The 6519-nt window shown below is 45.0% G+C and overlaps 1 protein-coding gene across 1 annotated transcript in view; it reads left to right on the top strand.

Annotated features, from left to right (window-relative positions):
- The window catches only part of Nod2 (nucleotide binding oligomerization domain containing 2), a 69618-nt gene extending 67950 nt beyond the window's left edge, over positions 1-1668 (top strand). Inside the window, exon 15 of the mRNA XM_008828311.3 lies at positions 605-1668. The gene's annotated coding sequence lies outside the window, so the exon portion shown is untranslated. The remainder of the gene's footprint in view (positions 1-604) is intronic.
- The last annotated feature ends 4851 nt before the right edge of the window (positions 1669-6519 follow it).

The following is a 6519-nucleotide window of genomic DNA, read 5'->3' on the forward strand; positions in this document are numbered from 1 at the left end:
TCATCTATCATCTATCTATCTGTCATCTATCATCTATCTATCATCTATCTGTATCTGTCTACCTATCATCTGTCTGTCTGTCTATCTATCATCTATCATCTGTCTGTCTGATCATCTATCTATCTATCTATCATCTATCATCTATCTATCATCTATCTATATCTGTCTACCTATCATCTGTCTGTCTATCTGTCTGTCTGTCTATCTATCATCTATCATCTGTCTGTCTGATCATCTATATTTATCTATCATCATCTCTCTCACCTCTATGAATCTGTTATCTATTTCTATAATGTATCCTGTATCTTCTACTTATCTACCATCTATCTATAATCTATTCTTCATCATCATTATCATCATCTTCATCGTTATCATCATCATTCTTTGAAGATCTATCTATCATCTCTCTCTCTCTCTACCCATTTATCTATCTTTATGTCCATGTTTGTATGTATATATGTATGTATGCATGTATCTATCTGTCTGTCTATCCCTATGTTTGTTTGTTTGTTTATTTATTTATTTATTTATTTATTTATTTATTTTTCTGTCGCCTCAGTTCTGCAGGGGAACCCTGACTAATGTACTTGCTTTTTCTATTCAGTTTCTTTCTAGACTCCAAACATGGGGTGAACAGAAGGGGATCCCTCTGCCATTATGGGGCTGGCCTCCAGCTGAATGGCCAGTGTTCTGACATGGTCAGTGGAGCCCATGGGTCTCAACTAAGGGCCTGTTGGTATAGAAGCCTAGGCCCACATGCAAGATGCCCCATTCTCCTTCTCTTCTCTCTCCTGGAAGAAGAACATTCAGGAAGCAGCTCTTGGCCACATCTGGACTCAGGTCACCCACTAAGGCCATCCCATGCTGGTCCGCCCACTCATTCTGCTTGAGGTTTAACAGGACCTCAGCTCTGACAGCCAACATCACACCTCATCCTGTTTTCCTTTCTTAACACAAATGAAAGTCATTTGTCCTTAGAACATTCTAGATTTGCTAGAGAAAAAAATGACCACTCTCCAGCTGGGATCACACATGGACTTTGATTTCCAGTGAACTCAATGACTCCAAAGTTGAGTCTTTTGAAACAGCTTGTCCTCCAAATGCAGCTTTTTAAAATTAATCTGGGCCAGAATTTCAAACAGCCCTACCAGGCCTCAGGTTGATGCCTGTGAACTTAACTCTGACAACAGACTTCTGAAGCATATCCATAAACAATGGTTCCATAAGCGATGGTTCCATTAGCTTTGTGACAGGATGTGTTAGGACACACAGTGAGGGATTAGAAGTTTGCAGGGGTAAAACCAAGCTTTTCCTTCCAGACCTTTCACAGAGTCTTTCTGGATTTTTTGAAATGTTGTCTTTATAAATTGTAAATTATGTAAATGTTACCACCTTCCATGTTATGGGTGAAAACTATTTAATATTTATCAACTCCATTGTTTTATTTTCTTAAGTTTGTACTTCTATAGAAAATATGATCATGAACTTTCTGATGTAAATAATCACAGAGGTGAAAATTATTGGGTTACCAAAGCTGTGTTCATTGTGACTGAACATTTAAAAGTAGCCTTAAAACTCGTCAAGCTTTAAGGTACCATGTTCTTTATGGGGGTCCAGGAGGGCAATGAAATTTTCTACCAAATAATTTATTGCTTAAGACAAAAGCAATTCTTAGAAATAGGCTAGCAATTAAAATATATTTGGCTTCAATCTAGCAGAGTCTGACTCAGAGATGTGTGAATCTGTGCTAGAGCCTCTTAGGACCCATGGGAAAAATCCCCTTGGCTTCCCTTAGTTCTCTCCAACTGGCTGTGGGAGTCTATCAGGAGGACAGTGAAGAAGGTGGATTTCCTGTGCCAGAGCCTCCCATGCAGGTCTTGTTGACAGGTCTTAACCATGCACTAAGAGCATGGACACGAGTGGTTTCCTTAAAGATCTTGTGTGTGTCTAGCTTGCTAAATGCTGGGGCATCTCCCTAGGAATTGGTGTGGGCATGTTTGTGGGTGCTCTTTGTTCCTAGGGCTCTGCCCTGCTTGGGTGTCAGAGCAGATGATCAGAGGGAAGGGGGTGGGGGTGCCTTCTCTAAGGAGGGGGCATAGTGGCCATTTGCACAGCACCATGTTGGGTGGTAAATTCATCTTCAGCAATGATTATTAACCAGTTATGCCAGGACGATCGGAATTACAAAACGGACATAGTCCTTGTCCTCAAAGAACAGGGTGAGGCTAGAGGGAAAGGCAGGCAGAAAGGAAGTCCACTAAAATGTGTGTCTAAAATAAGGGCCATTAAAGTACTAGGAAAGAAACCGTTATAGTTTGGATTTTAATGTCCCTCAGAGTCCCATATACTGATGGCTTGGTACCTGGCTTGTAGTGCTATAGGCAGGACATAGAACCTTCAGGAAGTGGGGCCTGGTGAAAGGAAGTGAGGTTATTAGGGGCATGCTCTTGAAGGGGACCTCAGGACCTCTGACACTTTTTGATCTCTCTCAATTCCTGACCACCATGATGTGATCAACTCCTACTGCCTTGCCTTGTTTCCGCTATGACACCTTGTCATAGCTGCAAAGCAGCAAGGCTAGTGACCATGAGCAGAAACCTTTCCACCATGAACCCAAATAAACCTTTCCTTCTCACATGTTTCTTCTGCCAAGGAAAGCTGAGTCACTCAGAGATAAGCAAAGGCCAGGAGTCTTCTGATTCCTGAAGAGTTGGGCCAGGTTTTCTGAGGAGGAGCTCTGAAGGCTGTGTCCTCCATGGAAAGGTGTGTGAGGAGGCAGATAGCCTTCCAGTCCCATGGAGCCAGCCAGCTGTATGAAGACTTTCTCAGAAATGATCTTGGTGTGTGTGGCAAGCTGAGCAACAGTTCCCAGGGACATCGGATTCCAGTCCCTGAGAACCTACAGAGCAGGAAAGATCCTGCATATTCTCAGGGGATGGAGAGATGGCCCTGGATTATCTGGTGGGCCCTACACACAATCATAAGTGTCCTTATGAGAGAGACAGGGAGGCGTGACACAATGCATCATGACAGCTGAAGCGGACACCATGTTGCTGGTCTTGAGACTAGAGAGAAAGGTAAAGAGCCAAGGACTGCAGGTCTGGGGGCTTGGAAGGGCAAGGAACCAGATTCTCCCCACAGCCCACTCTGGACTTACAGCTTCAGGACTGGAGGGATGATTTGTCATTTTAGCCCCCAGGCTTGTGTAGTTTGCTCTAGGAAATGAATACAGTCAGCTTGGCATGAGCCAAGGGGAGGATGTCACTAGGTGGGTTTGCAGAGGTAGGTAGGGCCAGTTTTTAATGGCCATGGTCAAGGTCAAGAATTTAGTCTTGACCACAGAATAAAGTCAGCTATGGTAGCACATGCCTGTGCCTTCTTGGTGTGGACTCCTCATGTGTGTTCGCCTCTTTCACCCTTCTAGAGTTTTGGATCTTGAATGTTCCCCACAGTCCCATGTGTTAAAGGCCCAGTGGCCAGTCTAAGGCACTCTTGGCAGGTGATGAAACCTTTAAGAGTTGTAGCATAGTGGGGCATCTTTTGGTCATTCATGGTTGTGCCATTGGAAGAAATACTGAGGCCCCAGCCCCTCCCCTTGTCTCTCTGCTTCCTGACTACCAAAGGTGAGTGATATCCACCCTAGGATAGTGTGGCACCTGTCCTATCATAGGCTCAAAGCAGTTGGTCCAAGCAATCATGAAATCTCTGAAACTATGCTCTTAAAACCAAACTTCGTGGTGGCGCACGCCTTTAATCCCAGCACTCGGGAGGCAGAGGCAGGTGGATCTCTGTGAGTTCAAGGCCAGCCTGGTCTCCATAGTGAATCCAGGACAGCTGGGGCTACAGGGAGACCCTGTCTCAAAAAGACAAAAAACAAACAAAAAAACCCAAAACCAAACTTCCTTAAGAAATTGATTTTTTCAGGTGCTTTGTCACAGCAACAGAAGCTGATATACTTTCCCTGGAGTATCAATTCCTTCAGAACAGAGGACAAGCTCACTAAGATGCCCCTAGTCTAGAAAGGAACCTGGCACATAATAGACACTCAATAAACATTCTTCAGCTAAGTGAAGAACACACTGTATTTAATGGGAGCAGAAATCAAAGCTGGGACAGATTATAAGAATGATTCTCATTCTGTCTGGCATTGCTAGAGCTTCCTTCCCAAGGGAGGAAGGCTGTGCTGGACCTGACTGTGCCTAGTGTGCCCACTGCCTCAAATAGGATTCCAGAAAATGGCACAAAGTTCTCAGTGAAGAGGACTAAGCCTTTTCCCCTGGTGTGTGCTTTTAGAATCACAGAGACATCACTCATCACTGATAACAGCTCAAAGAGGGGAGACGGATTCAGCTGGGTTAGGTTAAAGATGATTAAAGAAATCCTTTTTATCTCATTGAAAAGAATTTTTAGGTGGCTAGAGTAAAAGCTCTCAGGCAGAATGCTCAGGTGTGCCTGGAGTCCCCTCCCCACAGGTAAGCATGTTCGTGATGGAGGAACTCTTCATCCATGATTGAAGCTGCATGCTGGGCTGTGGCAAAAGCGATGGTGCCTTGTCCTTGCCTGCAGGTGTCCGGTTCAGGTTGTCTCTTGGCTCAGAGCTCGTTCTGAATGTCATGTTCACTAGATTGATGGGAGTCCAACTGGAATCATGAAGGCAGGTGAATGACTGGAAGTCACCATTCATTTTGAAGGGGGAAAGGCAGAGGACTGAGAGGACTGCAGGGAGGTGGGGATACTAGACATCCACTTTGATGTGGAGTCAGTGATGAGTATGAAATAAACATGGGACTTAGTGGGGCCTCGGATAGCCCCTGGGAATCATAGAGCATGGTCTATCCCATGGCCATGCCACCACTACTGGAAAGGTTTCCATTCTGTGTGACTCTGTCATAGCTCCTACCAGGCTTTCTGGAATTTACCAATGCCTGGGGAGAGGGCTCCATTCAATTCAGTTGGTGGTGTTGGGTTCCTGCTTGTGTAATAAGAGAACTGGGTAAGAGAGTTTCAAATCACTTTCACTACCAGGCTAAAAACCCTTCAAGGCGTCCCACCACTCTAGGGAGAAGCTTCTGCTGACCATGATGAAGTGTGTCATGCTGTCAGTGCCTGGCCCTTCTCTGTTCCTTTACCATGTTGTACTGGATAGCGTCAGTGTCAACTTGACACACCTGGGTTGAGGGAGCCTCAATTGGGGAATTTCCTCTATTGGACTGGTCTGTTGCCCAGATGTCTGAGGGACATCTTCTTGATGAGTGATGTGGGAGCCCACTGTGGGTGGTGCCACCCCTGGGCAAGTGGGCCTGTGTTGTATAAGAAAGCAGGCTGAGCAGGGGCCAGGGGAGCAAGCCAGAGTAAGCAGCATTCCTCCATGGCCTGTGCTCCAGCTCCTGCCTCCAGGTTCCTGGATGTCTCAGTAGTCCCAATCTGGCACTGAAGGTCTGACAAATTCCAAAAGATCAGCTAGTCTTCAGTCTACAGCAGAAAGACGAACTCACCAGTGAGAGAGAAGGCAAGCAGCAAGAAGCCAGGCGTTCTCCTCTGCCGTGGCCTTTAATACCATACCAGCTGCCATCAGAAGGTAACAACCACATTTAGGGTGTGTCTTCCAGCTTCAGATGATCCAATCAAGAAGATCTCTCTCATTTCAGTTAATCCCAGATCCAGTCAAGTTGACACCCAGGATTAGCCATCACAAGTCCACCCCTTGTCAACTTGACACCCAATAGCATCTCTCTATGTCATGCTTAATTTTCAAATGAAAACAATGTTGAGGTCATAATTCACCTAACATAATATTATATCATAGAGTAGGTGATAAGATCTTCAAGGAATGCTTAGTCCTTTAGGATCTCATAACCCAATATGGTCATATAGGTTCACAACACTTAACCACTTAACACTTATCTCAATCACACATTCAAAAAAGAATAACACAAATATCTGCTTAACATATGTGTATACATGCACAAGCTTATTCTTAACCAAATAGGACAAAGATACTCATGTCAATTACAATCCACATCTCTGCAACTGGTCATGTGGCCTAAGTTAGTACTTGTAACTACCTTCCTCTATGACCCATTCTGTATTTCCTCCACCATCAGCAAGCACCTCTGCAGGTCTTGGCTCTTTTCCTGGAGGAGAGACCCTTACTTTCATCCCTGAAGGGTCTGGGCCATTTGTTGTCCTGTCTGGATTGGGTTGTTGCAGTTTCCCATTGACCTTAATCACAGGACGTGGTAACACCAAAAGTCGCCCTAAGGAATCTCCTGCCTTCCAGAGATAATCTTCATTACCTCCATTGTGGAGAACCAGTCCAATTTCCCCCTGGTAGTCTGGGTCAATCACCCCTCCTAATACTGATATCCCTTTCTTAGCCTGCTGACTTAAGGGGATCGGAAGCCCAAAGTGTCCAGGGAGAAGTCTTAGCTTCCAGTTCAACAGAATGTTTGTTGTCTTTCCTGGCAGAAGCACTCCCTCCTCTGGAACCAAAACATCCAAGCCAGTAGAGTGCAAAGT

The sequence above is a fragment of the Nannospalax galili genome, unplaced genomic scaffold, assembly GCF_000622305.1.
Source record: "Nannospalax galili isolate Female #2095 unplaced genomic scaffold, S.galili_v1.0 scaffold1353, whole genome shotgun sequence".
Taxonomy (NCBI): Eukaryota; Metazoa; Chordata; class Mammalia; order Rodentia; family Spalacidae; genus Nannospalax; species Nannospalax galili.